Source organism: Sus scrofa, chromosome 1, assembly GCF_000003025.6.
Source record: "Sus scrofa isolate TJ Tabasco breed Duroc chromosome 1, Sscrofa11.1, whole genome shotgun sequence".
NCBI lineage: Eukaryota > Metazoa > Chordata > Mammalia > Artiodactyla > Suidae > Sus > Sus scrofa.
Window position 1 is genome coordinate 109,052,369 of NC_010443.5, and position 18,500 is coordinate 109,070,868.

Genomic DNA, 18,500 nt, shown 5'->3' on the forward strand with positions numbered 1-18,500 from the left:
TCACACCCAGTCACCCTGGGAAACTCACTTACCCTCTTGGCTCTTCCCTGTGCAGGGAGGAGTGGCCTTGCTGACCTCCAGCAGCCCTGCTGGCGCCCACAGCCTCCACTTTGTTTGCTCCTTCCTCCATCTCCGCTCTCTAAACACCCACAGGGAACATTCAGATCTCCACGGTGTAGTGATTAAACATCCTTTTATATTGCTCGAAAGTTCCTTTATGAATTAGTCTTTCCACCCCCAAACAACAAAGAAATGGACATACCTGACTTAAAAAGCTAAGCTGAAGAGAGAATCCAGTTTTACAAAATCAGCTTTTAAAAAGATAAACCTTGCTAACTTCATGGCAGGTTATGGCTTACCACATGGGAACAGAAGAACGCTATGGTCCATGGAGTCAGAGAGATTTGGGTTCAAATCCTGGCCCAACAATGACCAGTTTGGGAATATGTATTAGGAATCTTATAAAATTTAACTTTATACTTATATTTCTAGAAAATAACCCCTGAGATTGTAATTTGCAAAGCAGAAAAAAACTTGATTTCATAATTCTATTTATAATAGCAAACGCTGGGGCAACAATCGAAGATTCCAGTGATTGGGACACATAAATTGTGGTGTATCCTTCTTTACAAAACGTGCGCCACTATTGAAATGATGCTTATTCTATAAAATTAAATGAAAGCAGGACACACACGAATAGATATTAATACGCAGATAATCATTTCCATATAAAATAAATATGTATAAAAGAAAAACTTGCAAGAGATATTGCTAAATGTTCACACAGGTTTATAGAGAGTGGGACTATATGTTTCTCTCTATTTTCTACCTTTAATTATTTCCATGCTTTAAAAAGTAAGCTTAAGGATGGGGGAATTAAACTACTGGTAAGATTACATATCTCTGATGTCCACACTCTGAACAGGTGGATACTACCACTGCTGTGAGGGCCCCAAGTCATTCAGTTCAAACCAAAGGCTCCAATAAGATAAGGAGGCATAAAGCTGTGTGTGTGTGTGTGTGTGTGTGTGTGTGTGTGTGTGTTCGTGCATGTAGGGGCATGTCACACGAGTGCCTAGGGAGAAACGCTACAGATTGACGAGGAGTCCCCTGGGAAGGGAGAGCCAAGCCCAGTCCCCGAGTGTCCCATCCCAGCATGCAGGCTGTCACCCTGGCAGTGCCTGGAAACACATTGTCCTCTAAGGGCAGTGCCCAGCCTGGCATCTCAAATTACTTCCGAGGGCCACAGGAGAGCGTGGAGAGATTCCCCGGGGTGGGGTGCCTCCTCCTGGATGTCTTCAGGACAGTCCTTTTGGCCACAGAGGTTCTGACAGGCCCTAGTCAGCAAGTACCACAGGCACCCTGAGGTGGGCGCTGAACTAGGCCCGTGGGAGCTAGAGAAGAAGCATTGAGGGAGTTCTCAAAGTGGCTCAGTGGTAACTAATCTGACTAGTATCCACGAGGACGTGGGTTCGATCCCTGGCCTCCCTCAGCGGGTTAAGGATCCAGTGTTGCCATGAGCTGTGGTATAGGTCGTAGATGCAGCTCACATCTGGCATTGGTATGGTTGTGATATAGGCCTCAGCTGTGGCTCTGATTTGACCCCTAACCTGGGAACTTACATATGCTGCGGAGGCAGCCCTAAAAAAGACAAAAAAAAAAAAAAAAAAAAAAAAAAAAGCAGCATTGTAATGAAATGAACAAGTGAGACAGAATAACCACAACAACCAAGTAGCTACTATTCAGAGAAGTTAAGTAACCAGTTTAAGGTCACATAGCGAGGACTCACACGCAGGTCTGGCTGACTCCAACTATTTCAGGGATGCTGCCCTGCTTCCATGGAAGGATCTAGTGCTATTGCCCCCTGCCCCCTCCCCTGCTTCACAGATCTGTTAAAGTGATGGGTAATTGGGGATGTGATATAAGTCAAGCAGCGGCTCCTGGGGGATACAAAGCACAAGTGCTGCTTCCACTTGTTTAAGTCAAGGTCACCTTGGCCTTCTACAGGCTGCCACAATGCTCAGACAAGGGGAGAGCCAGGATCCATGGGACATGCTGAGATGCCGATGTGTACACATGAGATCTCTTGTGGCCTCATGTAGCAGCTTACATGTCCTTTATTAAGCAGTCATGTTGATTACTTTCATATTAATAAGAAGTACGGTTAGGAGCCCACCTTTCTCCCTGGCTCCTCTCACTCATCAGGTTTCAGCCTGGAGCACATACTTGTGGTTGAATATTTAACCCCTGAGAACAGAATAGAAATGATGACGTCAGCTGTAATCCCAAACACACATACACACACACTCTCTCTCTCCCCTTCATGCAATAACAATTTGCTGAAAATGCTGACTTAATCATATTAACCTAATTGCTACACTGAAATAATGATAATGATGATGATAGTAATAATAAAAGAATTGCTCTCAAATGGTTCTGAGCAATGTTGCCACATCAGCTGCCATACTCATTCCCCAAGAAAGAATTTGCATGTTAGGATTCAGTTCACATGGGCCAAATGCTTCCCCAGGAAGCTAAATGAGAGTCTTTAACTAGTTTTTCCCTGCCTGCAATGAAATCTTACTTCTTTATGTAAAAGCAGATGAACATCAACTTCTAGGCAGGATTTGGGCCAAAAATCCAAATTTGCAGACTTTCAGACCATGAAATGAAATCTGCTAAAAATCTTGGGCTCTGACTTAGTGTGGTCTCCTTAATGTGGTTTCCTTTGGGGTGGCATTGCATTTTAGCTGTGGTTTCAGTGGGGGCCATTACCTGGCTGTGGCTCTCTGGCTGTCTCTGGCACAGAAATGGTCACACCTCTGGAAAGCAGCTTTGTAGAGGTCTTCCCTCCAGCCAAGGCATGCAGGCCACACTCAGAACTACTCCAGCTAATTAAAGACAGAGCATGCAAATGAGACAGTGGTCGCTCAACAAAGACTTACTGAGCATGTACTGTGTGTGGCTTTACGTGCGTAAGACCAAGATATAGCCTCTGCTCTCTAGAGTTTATAGCTATTGTGAAGGAGAAACATGTACACTGATAAGTACTTGTGATCTAGAAAAGAGATGTTTGGGAGCCAAGGGTAAGCTGAGTCAATGACACAGAACTGGGTCTCGACATGTGAAATGACGTTCACCAGTTGAGGGTCAGGGTGGGGGCAGGTTGGAGGGTATGCAGGGTAGGGAGGCACTGCAGACAGACAACAGTACGAGAAAAAGCAGGAAGGAATAAAAGGTGTTTGAGAAATAATCTCATCCAGGTAACTCCACTTGCTCTAGTTTTCAGGGCTTTCATCTGCTGTCTGAACCATATTCTCTGGGCACATCCCTGTGCTATGGAGGTGTTTTGGGGGGAGGTAATTGTATTATGTTGCTCTTTGCTATGTAATACTTTGTTGTCATTCAATTATGAAATATATAGAAATTTCCATGTTTATTCTTTCTTCGACCCATTAATTATTTAGAAATCTACTTAGAATTTTTCTTAACACTTGGGTTTTGTGTAGAAATGTTTTGGTTACTGACTTATAATTTGACTGCACTGCACAGGGTATGTGACCTGTGTATTACCAATTCTTTAGTGCCTTTTGATATTTCCTTTGTGGACTAGGGTACATAATTAATTCCTATAAGTAAATACTTGGAACACTATTTATTCATCATTTATAAGATGCAAGGGTTACAAATTTGAACCGTGGTTCAAATCTTCTATGTCCTTCCTAATTTTTTGGTTTGTTTGAACACTTGCATTTTTTTGGCCACACCCACAGTAGGTTACCAGGCCAGGGATGGAATCTAAGCCACAGTTGTGACCTGTACCACAGCTGGATCCTTTAACCCACTGTGTTAGGCTGGGGATTGAACCCCCGCCTCTGCAGCTACTTGAGCCACTGTAGTCGGATTCTTAACCCACTGTGCTATGGAGGGAACTCCCCGTCAGCCTTTTCATAATGACCTCTCAGACGTGACCACTTACTATCTGGGAATGCTTTCTCTTCTCCTAGTGGATGGTTGTCCACAGCAGACAAAGAACACCATTCTTAATAAGCAAACATAGAGCACTGTTCTTCTCGTCACTATCTCAAAACACTGCCCTACAAGTATGGGTTCCTTCTTCCCCTAGTTTGCTCTGCTTTAGTTTCCTCCCTCTGGGAAGAAGGGCCACATGGTCACTGTTGTTGGAAAGTTAGGACTGGGGCTTCTGAGGCAGTATCATATGCAATGGGCCATTGATGAGGTCATCCACAGAGAAGGCAGGTGCCATGAATCAGATTACCCATAATCCCCCTAGCTCCCAGCTTTCCAATCACAGTAAACAATGCCCAGTGGAATGATAATCCTGGTGCTGAATGGTCCAATGATTTTGCAGGGGGTACAGGTGCATCATTGTCTAAACGAGTGGCAGTTCCTTTTGAGAATGAGAGTATGAGAGAATGTGACCAAATCCCTGAAATACTACTGAGAGACCTCAGCCATGCTCAGTAATTGCACTGGTGTGGGTGGTTTCTGAGAGGGCAGCCCAGGGTGGCCAGAGGACCTTACTGGGTGCCCCCTGCCCTGGAAGTTCATCTTCAGTGAGGCACATAAGGGAGATTGGCTTTTTTTTTCCCCTTTCTTTTTAGGACTGCACCTGAGGCATATGGAGGGGTTGAATTGGAGCAATATCCGACAGCCTACACCGCAACCACAGCAATGCGAGATCAGAGCTGCGTCTGTGACCTATACCACAGCTCAGTGAAATGCCGGATCTTTAACCCATTGAGTGAGACCAGGGATTGAACCTGCATCCTCATGGATGCAAGCCAGATTAGTTTCCACTATGCCATGATGGGAACTCCCTGAGAGGTATTTTTCAAAGTGCAGACCACCTGAATCAGAATAACCTGGTAGGAGGAAGGGATGCAGGTGTGCTTTTTAAAAGGCTCATTTGGGGCTCACCCTAGACTTACTGGATTGGCATCCAATAGTGGACCTCAGGAATCTGCATTTTCTTTCTTTCTTTTTTGTCTTTTTAGGGCCACACCCATGGAATATGGAGGTTCTGAGGCTAGGGGTTGAAGTGGAGCTGTAGTAACTCGCCTACACCACACCACAGCACAGCAACGCCAGATCTGAGCTGCATCTGCGAACTACTCCACAGCTCATGGCAATGCCAGATCCTTAACCTACTGAGCGAGGCCAGGCATCGAACCTGCGTCCTCATGGATGCTAGTCAGATTTGTTTCCACTAAGCCATGATGGGAACTCTGGCATCTGCATTTTCAATAGGTGGCCCAGGTGATTTGGGAACTGAATCTGAATTGCACTTCAAGGACTTTCTCTTGGTGCCCGAAGCTTCTGTGGGCTCCCCTGGCTGGTAGGAGCCAGCACGTGGGAAGTGGCTTTGAGTCTTGGGCCCCAGCTTTCCTTTTGGCTTGCTGTGTTACCTTGAGCAAGTCACTTCATCACTCTGGGCTTCATTTCCTTGGCTGTTAAATAAGAGCCTCCAGAGTTTTTTAACAGAGGGATCAGGCCAGGTCTCCATTTCAACATATGAGTTTGAAGTGAGAACAGGACTTCTGGAAGGAGATAATAATCACAGCTAACATTCATCGTGTGCTTACTGTGTGCCAGGCACTGTTGGAGAGCTCTATGTATATGAATTCATTTTCTTTTCACCACAGCCCAATGAGACAAGTACTCTCCTAGTCCCATTTTACAGATAAAGGAATTGAGGCCAAAAAAGAGTTAAAGTCACGTAGGCAGTGGAACTGGGTTCCAAACTCAGTCAGGCTGCAGGGCCCTTGTCCTTAACAACAAAGATACCCAACTCTCAGCCCTAAATGTCCTGCTGACAGTTGGAAATACCAGACACAGCTAAAAGGCTTGGTCATCAGGCAAATGTGGCAGTTGTCTAAACAGGCGACAGGTGCAATGCTAGAGCAGTGTGGATGGAGCACCAATAAACACCTGTGACTTATCAACCACAAATGACACAGCGTTACCTTCTCTACAGGATTGTGGATGTGACTCAGATGGTGGGAATGCACAGCATCATGACAGGTGGGAGGGGGGATGTAGAGGGAGCAAGCCCATTCCAGAGTGCCCCGCTCCCACCTGCCCAGCACACTCTAGGGATAATGGCTCTTTCCTTCAGACATTTGAGGGCCGACAGGTCCCGGCTTGTTCCAAGGCTTAAAAGACACATTTGGGAAGTTACAAAATGACCACAAAACCACAGTCCCTTCCCCAGAGGAGACTTAGCTAGCAGAAAACCAGGGCCTAATTTGGCTTCAGAGGTTGGGCCCTCCGCAGGTCCTTGCAGAGGGTTCAGCTACGGTGAGTGCTGCTTGCGACTCCCGGGTGAGGCAGGGGCTGCATTTCCCATGGAAGTGAAGGACCTTTCTGGGGATGGATGCCATCCTGGGGTGTCTCATCTTGGCTGCTTTCCCTGGGGAGGGAGGGAGGTTCCCTTTTCTGTCCCAGCATCCACTCTCACATTCACGACAAGGAGTCCCCAGTCTTTATTTAGAGCCTGGGCCTCTGGTTGGGAACCCAGAATGTTCTATTCAATAGTCTCTTGGACATCTCCATGTGGAGACCCTACGGGTGACTCAAACTCAATTGGTCTAAAATCAAATTCAGCCTATTTACCCCTACCCTGCCCTCTTTCGCTCTTCTTTTGGTTAATGGAACTTATTCGCCAAGTCTACCAGTGGTTTCCATCACCTTCAGGGTGAAGCCCAGACTCCTTGCATGGAACCCATGGATCTTTGGAAGCCAGAGCCACCTACATTCCCAGCTCCAGGCCCAGGCTTTGCATTCTTGCCACACCTGTGCCACTGACACCTCTGTGTCTTTCTTCCTACTAGTTTTTGTGATTAGAATATGTCTTCTTGCTCCGGCAGTCTGAAGGCACTTTCTTCTTCTTCAAGACCTCAGCTCCTTGGAGAAGCCTTCCAAGATGGCAACACTCCTCCTCCAGAACAATCCCCTGTCCTCAGAGCTCCTGTGACAGACGTGGACTGCTAGCACACACTTGTCACTTTGCATTGCTAGTGTCTTTTCATATGTCCTTCCCACTGGACACCAAGCTTCTGAGCTTCTCCATGGAGACAAATCTGTATCATCTTGGAGGGAAGTTCCCTGTCATTGACTCACAATTTTGTGTTCCCAATGCCTGGTGAATGCTCAGGACATGTGGCTCAATCAATGAACGCCTGATTCAAGAGGGGGGGCCAGAATCTCTGTGAAAATGGGCCTATAGTTTATGGGGACTCAAGATTTCATCCTGGAAATAGGGAGTGACAGGTACCTGGAGAGACTGGCCAGATGCTGTGCAGCTCAGGACTGTGTGCAGCTCAATGTGTGCAATTCTCAAAAAGGTGTCAGGCTTGGGTGGCTCAAGGCACTCCTGGTTCACCCTGTCACGGCCACCGCCTCTCCTGTGGGATATCCCCAGTCCTGCAGCAGCTCACCATCTTCCTCTCTGTGAGACCACGTCTCTCCCTTTGCTCCAGTCCTGAACTCCACTACTTCTAGGAAGCCTCTCTTGCTGAAATGGGATGGGGGAGACAATGTGAGCTTTCCCAAAGCTTGCAAGTCAAACAGCCTTCCCCTCCCTGGTGCCTCAGATTAACTGGCAGAGGGAGGACGAGGCAGCCTGTAAGAGGCCAAGTTTGGGCCTCTTAATACCCCTGCAGTGGTTGATGCCCGAAACTCTTCACTAGGGTCACCTGGGCCATTTGTTAAATTCACAGCTTTTGTGCTCCATTCCAGACCTAATGAATCAGAATCTTCAGGGCAGGGGACTGGAAGCTTTGTTTTGCACAAGTACCTTGGATATTTTTTTTTAAGGTCATCAGACAAGTTAAAAAAACACTATGTTAGGAGTTCCTGTTGTGGCTCAGCAGTAACAAACACGACTAATATCCATGAGGATGCAAGTTCGATCCCTGGCCTTGCTCAGTGGGTTAAGGATCCGGCATTGCCGTGAGTTGCAGTGTAGGCTGCAGATGTGGCTCACATCTGGCGTTGCTGTGGCTGTGGTGTAGGCTGGCAACTGCAGCTCTGATTCGACCTCTAGCCTGGGAACTTCCACAAGCCACAGGTGTAGCCCTGAAAACAAACAAACAAACAAAACACTCCCACACTATGTTAGAGTTTAGGTGCCAAACAAATAAATAAGCTTCTGTGAGTGCATTACATACAAATTCTATGCATTTTTTTTTAGGGCCACACCCTTGGCATATGGAGGTTCCCAGGCTAGGGGTCGAATCGGAGCTGTAGCCGCCAACCTACACCACAGCCACAGAAACACGAGATCCTCAACCCACTGAGTGAGGCCAGGGATGGAACCCACATCCTCATGGTTACTAATGAGATTCATTTCCCCTGAGCCACAAAGGGAACTCCCCAAGTGCTATGTATTAATCATCAGCTTCATAGTGAAAATTTATTGATCACTATGTGCTTGGCACAGTTTTATGCCACTTATATATATATATGAACTCATTCGTTCTTTATAACAACCCTGTGGGGTAGGTACTATTATTACATTCACTTAACAGACAAAGAAACTGAGGCACAGAGATTGGAAGTAACTTACCCAGGGTCACCCAGCTGGGAAGTGGAGAGCTGGGGTTAAAATTCAAGCAGTCTGGATCCTGTGTTTCTGCTCATAACCTATGACACACAGAAGATTAGCATTACTAGAGCAGGGGCAGGCTGCTACTTGATATAGACAATGAGCAAACATTCATTGAAAAGAAGAATTGAAAACAGACATAATGGAATGTTTGATTTATCGGCCTCTTCACTCAGAGACTGCCAGTTCTCTGCCGTCAATAACTTGTTCGCTTTGACAGCATCCCAGGGGAGCAGCTCTGAAGTCAGCACTGCTCTTTTGGTTTTGCAGTTGGAGAAAGGAGGCCAAGGAGGACCACTAGGCAGACTTTGGCCAGGACATGCTGATGGCCGGGGAGTCTACAATATAACGCCCTGCACCCACAGGCAGGGTTTCATCCCTGGGTCTCTTTTCCCACTAGACCATTGACTTAAGGCCACAGGGATCTAGTGCAATAAATCATTTATGGGGAGTTCCCGTTGTGGCTCAGCTGGTTATGAGCCCGACTAGTGTCCATGAGGATGCAGGTTCGATCCCTGGCCTCACTCAGTGGGTTAAAGAACTGGTGTTGGCTGAGCTGTGGTGTAGATCATAGATGTGGCTCAGATCTGGAGTTGCAAGCTGGCAGCTGCAGCTCCAATTTGACCTCTAGCCTGGGAACTTCCAAATGCCACAGGTGTGGCCCTCAAAAGCAACAAACAAACAAACAAAAATATTTGTGGAAATCTCTAAATCAGATAACAGTCGCTATAACCAACCAACAGGATGATGGCCTAGAGCGGGCTTCTGTTGCCATGACAATGGCTTAATCAGATGGCATCAGGTTAGCTGGACAGCACCGCTCTGGGACTTTCAGTTGGTGCCCCTGTCCACCTCCTCTCATATCCCTTGGTGGATCCAGATGAATTCCAGCACATGTTCCAGTGGCTGCTGGCTGGAGGGAATCGCCCCTCTCTAGGAAAGTGTCAAGGGTTTGGAGCAGGGCAGGCTCAGTTCCACAAAGGCCCGTAATACCATGAGCCTGGACAGACACTGCAAAGGCTGCTGTCCCTTCTCTGGATCACTGAGAAAATGCCTGAGTGATGGTGCAAGGTGGGGAGGATGCTGAAGGGGAATGAGCTCCCCAGCTGGGCTGGCACCTGCTCTGCTCCAAGCCCTGGCCTCCCTTGGGCTGTGCATGTGGGGCCCCTCCGGCCATGAGCAAGAAGCAGGAGATGCATCTCTCCTGGCTCCCCTGAGACCTCAGACGCAGGAATGGGGAGAAGGAGGGTGGCCTCCCTGTGAGAGCTGGCTTATCTTTGTGCACCAGGCCCATCCCTACAATTCAGCCCAGCAGAGGGCTGCCTCTGTGGTGCAATTGAACAGAGTCCCTAAGGCCCACTGCACCTCAGCTCACTCTGTGCCTTGTCACCCTTATGACCATTAAGTCCTCCTCAGTGCATCTTTACGATCTGAGAGTGAAGCCTCTGGTGGTGATGAACCCAGGGGCACATCTCACCCTGTATTAGGAAGGTTAGGAAACTGGGGGTGGGGCAAATGTAAGCGCTCAGAATGGGACCAGGAGAAGCAAGCATCAGGGACAGAGGAGAGAGGCAGGGGAAGAAGCAAAGAAGCAGAATCAGAACTTCACAGCTGTGTCCCTACATCTACCCCAATCCTTCTGTCACAATGCCATCTAGTCTACATCTCTGGCTGCACATTGCAATCAAGTGGGACACTTACGAGTACCCATGACTGCCCCTCCCACCAAAACTCAGATCCTGACTTCAGTGTTCTGTGGCAGGCCTGACATTGGTGGAGGTGGTAGTGTTTTTCTTTTTAGTGCCACACCTGCAGCATATAGAAGTTCCCAGGCTAGGGGTCTAATCGGAGCTACAGCTGCCTGCCTACACCACAGCCACAGCAACACGGGATCCAATCCACATTTGTGACCTATGCCGCAGCTTGTGGCAATGCTCGATCTTTAACCCACTGAGTGAGGCCAGGGATTGAACCTCATCTTCACAGAGACTACATGGGGTTCTTAACCTGCTGAACCACAATGGGAATTCCGACATTTGGTATTTTTTTAAGGCTCCCCAGGAGGTTCAGATGTAAGCCGAGGCAGAGAGCCCCCACCACCTTGAGGGTGTCTGCAGCCCTCACACTCTGGCTGGTGCCTCATTTACTCCTAGGCTAAATGGGGGTCCAGCTTCAGTCTGTGGATAAAGCAGTTTCTTTGGTTGTCTCGCAAAGTGCCAAGCTATAGACTTCCACATGGAGAGAATTTGTAGTCCTAATGGTCTGTCAGTCTAGCCTGTGAGATCCATGAGGGCAGGGACTACACCTGCCTTGTTTTCCTGGGACCTCAGCACCTTGTCAGAAGGACTCTTCCTTATCAAGAGTGCTGATAATGTTCTCCTGAAATCTTTTGAGGTAGGTAGCCTCATTGCTGCCAATGATCCTTAGCTTCCTAAGTAGTAAAACTGGTTTGCAGCCTTGAATTTACCTCATGATGTGGTAAAGATCAGGTGGGGTTGGTACGCCAAAGAGCATTAGAAAGTCCGACTCAACTGCGAATAGTGACATATGGCCCCTGCTCTGCACATGAGCTCCTATTCAATACAAACTATTACATTTAGAATGGATAAGCAGTGAGGCCCTACTGTACAGCACAGGGGACTATATCCAGTCTCTTAGGATAGACCATAATGGAAGATAACATGAGAAAAAGAATGTATATACATGCATGACTGGGTCACTTTGCTGTACAGCAGAAACTGACACAACATTGTAAATCAACTCTACTCTAAAACAAACCAAAAACCAACCAAGCAAATAAAACCCTGTTCAAATGCCAGTCCTCTGAATTCTTCAGGAGATTAACCACACATCATAACATCACTCTAAATGGCACTTATCACTCTATATTCAGCGTGATTTTACATACTGAGCTCTTTCTCTGCCAGGCACTTGGCAAAAGACTCACTGTAATGATTGGATACTTAATCAGGCCCAGCAGGAGAACTGCAACTCCTGAAGGAGACCACATGTTGAAATCTATCCATCCCCCTCCTAGAGAGGCCTGTGCTTCTGGCAACATTTTAGCAACTAAGATTAGGTGAGTGCTTTTGTTTCTGAGTCTTGAGTTACTGTTGGGGATTTATAGGAAAAGTGGGATTATGGAGTTGGGAGGGGAAGAGAGAGCAAAGGGGACGGTGATTGAACAGATGGTTTTAGGATGCAGGATGAGGGATGAAGAAAAGGTCACTTGAGTTGAAGAGTCAGGCTGCTCTGGAATGAAGACATCACTGGTGGAGGGCCAAGGCCATGGAAACTCATCCATGGAAACTCATGGAAGATTGAGGAAGAGACACTCAAGCACAGTGGGAAGGTCTCAGAAAGACAAGCCCGAATTGGATCCATAGAAAGGTTCAGAGTTTCTCTGCATCTTTGAAATCCCAAAGTGACCAGAATCCTGAAACTGAAAGGCATCCACTTTAATTGGAAGAAACAATAAGTACCTTACTGGGGAGGGTAGCAGCAACAGAGTTTAATTGGTTGTAAGCCTTTGATTAGAACTTTTGATGGAAGAGGATTTGCAGCGAAACCAGCATCAACACTGACAAAGAGTTTCCAAAGTGCATGCCTCTCACATGAGCTCTGCCAGATATTAATAGGAATTATGTCAAGTAGGGACTCATGTGGTCAATCAGTGTGAGAAATGCTGGGACATACAAGTTTAAACAGAGGTTTCTCTCTCTCTCTCTCTTTTTAACTCCCGCTTGTCTCAGAATCTTGAAAAATGGGAATACACCTTGTGACTCTCCGAGAGGGATGCATAGTATTTTCCAAGCTAGTTTTCACAGAGCTCCCCTTCCCTTCTCTTCCCTTTTCTGGTGGCACAGTTCATAGCCATAGTGTTCCATTCAATAGACTATGGGACATGCTGCTGAAAACTAATCTCACTTGTACACTTGGCGGCTGTAAAAGTGCCCAGTAGAACACTAATGAATCAAATTCAATAGTTCATTAAAAAATTCCTCCAGGAAAAAATGGGTTTGGATTTAGAAAAGTAAAGCTCTTTTAGTATTAGGAAATTATGAAGGTAACTTCTAATATCAACAGAAATTGTCAAAGAAGAAAAGATATGATAACTGTGAAGTCAGAGAAAGACAAGACCAAGATCATTGATATTGGAATCTAATAAAAATGATATAAAAGAACTTCTTCAAAAAAGAGAAACAGACTCAAAGATTTTGAAGCCAAACTTATGTTTACCAAAAAGGAAATGGTAGAGGGAAAGATAAATTAGGAGGTTGGGATTGGCTTATACACACTATTATATACAAGATTGATAAGTAATAAGGACCTACAGTTTAGCACAGGGAAATCTATTCAATACTCTATGATAGCCTATATGGGGAAAGAATCTGAAAAAGAATATATGTGTGTGTATATATACATATATGTATGAGAGATTTATTTTCTGTGCACCTGAAACAAACACAACATTGTAAATCAACTATATTTTAAAAGAAACATAAAAAATAAGTCTATTACAAAACAATAACAATGTAAGCAGTGCGGTATTGGGGGAGAATTGACAGGCACAGCAATGAAACAAGAGAACCTTGAAATGGAAACTAGAATGTATATATGTATGATATATATCCATGCATGCATATTCACATACACACTAAGACAAAGAATGTAGAAGGAAATGTATTAAAGAGTTGATGGAGGTTTGTCTGGGTGGTTAGATTATGGGTTTTGACTTTCCTCTTTATATATTTTGTATTTTTCATATTTTCTATGATGGACATGTGTTAATTAGCTCATCGTGGCAATAATAAGCCTTGCGTGTGTGCACAAGCACACAGGTGCACACTTAAAGAATGCACTCTCTTCAATATGGAAATCCCCTGGGTAAGAGTCCCTCTTTTGCTGCCATGCCAATCTCTGCCTCTCTAGTGTGAGCTGCTTTGAGTGAGGAAGGGATGGTAATAAGGGGCAGGGATGAGGGTGACAGGGCCTCCCGAGGGAGGAAAGGGTGCAGAACAGAGAGCCAGCAGGGGTGGTGGGATGCAAGTTACTTGCTTTGCAGTTTTGCCCTGAGCTGGGAATTATGAAGTCAAGCAAATGACAGAAAGCAGGGAGCTAGTCTCCTTGGCAGAGGGGCTTTGCTCTGAGGTTATGATATTGCCCTGGGGGTTAAGTAATGGTGAGTGGAAAAAGAGGTCTTGATTTGCAAAATTTGCACCCTGTGATTTCAATAAAAGACCCACCAGGCAGGATTTAGTGGGATGTTTGTAGAAAGGTTGATTCTAAACCTGGGGTGGGTTCTGGAGTTGCTGGCGAGTACCCTGTGGGCATCTGTGGCTCCCTGCCTGAGGAGTTGCTCCAAGAGCCAGACCTGGGGATGGAGAGATACTATAGGACCTTTGTCACTATGGCAGCTGCTCAAAGGACCACCCTCCATCTGCCCAGGGAGTGGCATGCTGGGCTGAGGCTGGGGCACAGCTGTAGAAGCAGAAGAACCTGCATTCAAATCATGCCTTCTCCACTTGCTGAGTGACCAAGTTCTTGAAGTTTTGCTGGCTTCGATGTCATCCTTTGTGGAATGGAGACAGTCACTCCTATTTCCCCTTACCCCTCCCCCCTACTAGGACTTTCTAGTCCAGAAACTAGAAACACTAGTTAGGAATTCAAATTTGGGTCAGAGTGAAAGGGAGAAGAAAAAATGAAAACCATACATAGTATTTGAGCAACAATTCCCTCTATGAACCCAAACAGACTTTGCTAAGTGCTATAATTTCTAGAATGGCAACACTAGAGGTGGCATCTGGGCAGGGAAGGTTTGAAGGTGTGGTTAGGGAAGAAGCGGAACGCTTGGGATACCGCCTTAGGATCATAGGACACTGGGCTGCACTGCCCTTTGGTTAGAAAATCACAGGCTTTCAGAATTGGAGGAGGGGGATCTCAACCTAACACGGAAAGATGAGCAGGTCAGTAACTGGCAGCCAAGATCATGCAATGAGTTAATGCAGATTCTCAGAGGAGGTCCCAGCAGAGGGTTCTTTCCTTGTCCACCATGTGTGATTTTGGAAAAGTCACATAAAAGATGCTGCCATCACACTATAGCTTCCTATGTCTTTCTCTTGGTTGCTCAGGGCTATTATTTTTAAGTGCCAAAGGAAATATTCATGAGAACTTTGAATCTACCTTGGTGGCCCTGATGTTAGACCTGGTTGTGAACTGGGGCCACTGGGTCAGAGCGGAGGCGACAAGGCAGTAAGGAGGAGGGGAGTGGTAAGCACAGAGGGAGGAAAAACACAGCGACACACAGCAAGCTCCAGCTCCAGTGGCACCTGCAAACCTCAATTCCAAACCAGGAGGCGTAGGGATGCCAGGAAAGATGGTCACCAACACCAACAAACTGGAGAAGCATTTCAGAGAGATACAAGGAGAAATCAACCTGAAAACCCAAGACAAAATTGGTTAAGGAAAATGTAGTTATTGATCAATTCAATAATCAATGTCAAGTTCAGTTGGGTATAGTTGAAGAAAGAATGAATGAGATGGAAGAGAGTGTGGAGGATGTCCCCAGAGGACCACAAAACATCTTCAAAATGTGAAAGAGAATGTCTGAGACATTAAGCTTGATTGAGAGATGCTAATATATATCCAATTGTGTAGGCGTTCCAGAGGATGAAAACGGAGGGAATGGAGGAGAATTACTTGAGGAGATCACTGCTGTGCATTTTTCAGACTTGAAATAGACACATATTGGGCAACACAGAGCCTGTGGGGCAACCTCACATTTTCCCTTCAGTGCCAGATATACAACTGGATGTTGTCACAGGCACCATCTCATCTAATGCTCAGAGCCACCTTCTGGGATAGAGGTGATCATTCCTGTTTGCAGGTGAGGAACCTGGGAGAGCGGTAGGGGGCAAGCTTGCCTGATGTCACATGGTCACAAGTGGTGGAGCTGAGCTCCCATCTCAGGCAGAAATCACCATGTTGGGACAGGGTGACCAGCTTGTCTCGGAGTGCCCAGGATGTGCTGGTTTGGGCACAGAACAGGCCATGTGTTATGGAGGCTCTTGGTCCTGGGAAAGCTGGGACAGATGGTCACTGGAGGTCAAGTGCATGGACTTTGAACTTTGATGGACCTCAGTTTGAATACTATTTCTACACTTACTGACCATGTGTCCTTGGACAAATGATTTAATCACTCTAGACCTCCATTTATTAAAAAAAAAAAGTCTTTTTGTCTTTTTCAAGGGCCACACCTGCAGCATATGGAGGTTCCCAGGCTAGAGGTCCAATCAGAGCTATAGCCACTAGCCAACACCATACCAGAGACACACCAGATCTGAGCTGCATCTGTGACCTACACCACAGCTCATGGAAATGCCAGATCCTTAACCCACTGAGTGAGGCCAGGGATTGAAGCTGCATCCTCGTGGATACTAGTCAGGTTTGTTTCCACTGAGCCACAATGGTAACTCCCTCAGCAGTTATCTTTTGATGCTGAATTTCATGGTTATTTGTTTGTTTTCTCCCCAGCAAAAACTCCTATATATACTCCCCCCTTACCTCCTGGGAGCAGTTCTTCAGAGCTATCTGAGAGGCTGATTCCCAGGGATAGCCCTGAGTAAGCTCCCTGAATAAAACAGAACACTCAACGTTTAGGTTGTGTATTTTTTTTCAGTTGACAATGACTACACATTGTCAATGTTTCCCCCCTATGGTGCTCCACCTCTGTAGAGAAAGGCCAGGTCCCAGAGGCCTTGGATGCCAGGAGTAAGAGAATAGAGGTCATCCTTCAGGCCAGCAGTTCGGCCAGGCTGCTGCAGCGACAATGCCGGAGACTTAACCCACCGCTCTGCAAGGGAACTCCTTAGGACAGCAGTTCTAACACTGACTCTATATCAGAATCAGCAGGGAGTTTTGTTTAAAACCTAGATACCCAGGACACATCCTCTAGAATTCTGATTCAGCATGTTTGGAGAAGGGCCTGCTGGTTCACAGTAAGAAGTCTCTGAGAATTGTTTATATACCACCGAAACTTTAGAAAAATTACAATCCGTGTATTGGCCAGTTTGTGCTGTCTACGAATGTTTTGAGTTGTGGTAGGCCTTAGCTAAGGTCGGATGGGCTAAGTTAACTCCAGGTTTAGCCCTCTCATATCCAGGAGAGGACAAAAGCCTATTTATTTCCCCTAAGGCTTGAGCCTGCAGGAGCATGAAACTATGAAGCAACCTGCGGAAACCCACCCCCCCAAAGACTTCTAAAGCGCCGGGCAAGTGTACGGCTCCTTTTCTTCTGTCCCAGGGCCTTTGCCCCAGGCCACACTCCTGGCTGCTGTCCCCAGCTCCCACCTCTGCTGAGGAAGGCATTCTTTCCCCGTGACCCCATCACAGTCTGGCCCTTCCTCAGGCCAGGGCTTTCCACCACCAATTCTTTTCAACAAAGGCCCCTCTGGCAAACAGAGTATGGGTGCAACAGTCCACGTTCTCCAATTCTAAAGCAAGCTGGGGACCTTCTCTGGGGTGTGACTCATCCTCAGCAACAGTCTGGACTAGAACAGATTTCTTAAATGCTTGGAAATTGAAAAACAGCGAACAATATACTTTAATCAAGAAGGCCTGTGAACATTTTCTTAAAACAAATGAACAGACCACAAAAGCAAAGGAATTCCTGTTTTTACCCCTTGCCCTTCAAACTAACCTAAGAAAAAGGAAATCATTAAATCAGACCTCGCTGTGATGGAGAGATAGCGCCTTATCTGGGTTTACTAAGAGAACATTCGCAACTTTGAATGATTTCTCCTCTCGTGGCATACCTGTGCATTGTTTAGGGAACGAGCATTCTGCTAAATGACAGGTTAGAAACGCTGCATAACTAAGAAAAGTCCAAACTAGGAGGGAGATTTGGAATGTGGTCTGGGTTTGCCACCACTGAGTCCAATGGCCTCTGGCAGAGGCCATCTTTCCTTGGATCCAGGTTCCTCCTCCATGAGAGGGGGTGGGGTGGGTGGGAGATGACTGGGGTAGGTGTGTAGGTGACATTGACATTGATTAAGAGCTGTGTTGTCCTATGTAGTAGCTGCTAACCATTAATTAAAATTAAATACAATTAAAAGTTCAAATTTCAGTTGTAATAGCCACATTTCAAGTGTTCAAAAGCCATGTATGGCTGGCAGCCACCATATCAAACAGTGCAGAGAAAACATTTCCATCAATGCAGGCAGTTGTATTTGCAGCACTGGCCTAAATTGGAAAGGAGGGAATTCCATTCTACCACCTCTTTCATATGTTGCCCCTGCCAGATGTTGCTAATCAATCACAGTGTTCTTTTCCTATGCATCCTGATGTGTCTTCACTACCTTTCCCAGAGATTTTGGAATATGGTATAAGACAAATCTTGTGCTTCCACAGACTAGATCTGAGGTCCCTTTTTTTAATTTTTCCCCCATGACTGAGGCATGTGGAGGTTCTTGGGCCAGGGATCCAACACAAGCCACAGAACTGCTGAATCTTTAACTGCTAGGCTACCAGGGAACTCCTAGATCTTTTTTGTGTTGTAGCCCCTTTGGCAATCTAATGAAACTTATGGATTCCCTTCTTAGAAGGGAAAATGCGTAAGACAAAATACCACGGATACAAAAGAAACTGATCATGGTGATACAACTTTCAACATAATAGAAATAAAGAATAAGTACTTGACATAATAATAGATATGCTTCAAGGGAGTTCCTGTCATGGCTCAGTGGTTAACAAATCCGACTAGGAACCATGAGGTTGTGAGTTCGATCCCTGGCCTTGCTCAGTAGGTTAAGAGTTATGGTGTAGGTCGTAGACACAGCTTGGATCCCCTGTTGCTGTGGCTGTGGCGTAGGCCA

The 18,500-nt window shown here is 46.2% G+C and overlaps 1 long non-coding RNA gene across 1 annotated transcript; it reads right to left on the reverse strand.

Annotated features, from left to right (window-relative positions):
* On the reverse strand, positions 2,030-8,977 carry LOC102163170. Its single transcript, XR_002339088.1, has 3 exons — positions 8,591-8,977; positions 2,776-2,891; positions 2,030-2,247 (listed from the first exon to the last, which is right to left on the reverse strand). It is a non-coding gene; the product is annotated as an uncharacterized LOC102163170 (long non-coding RNA).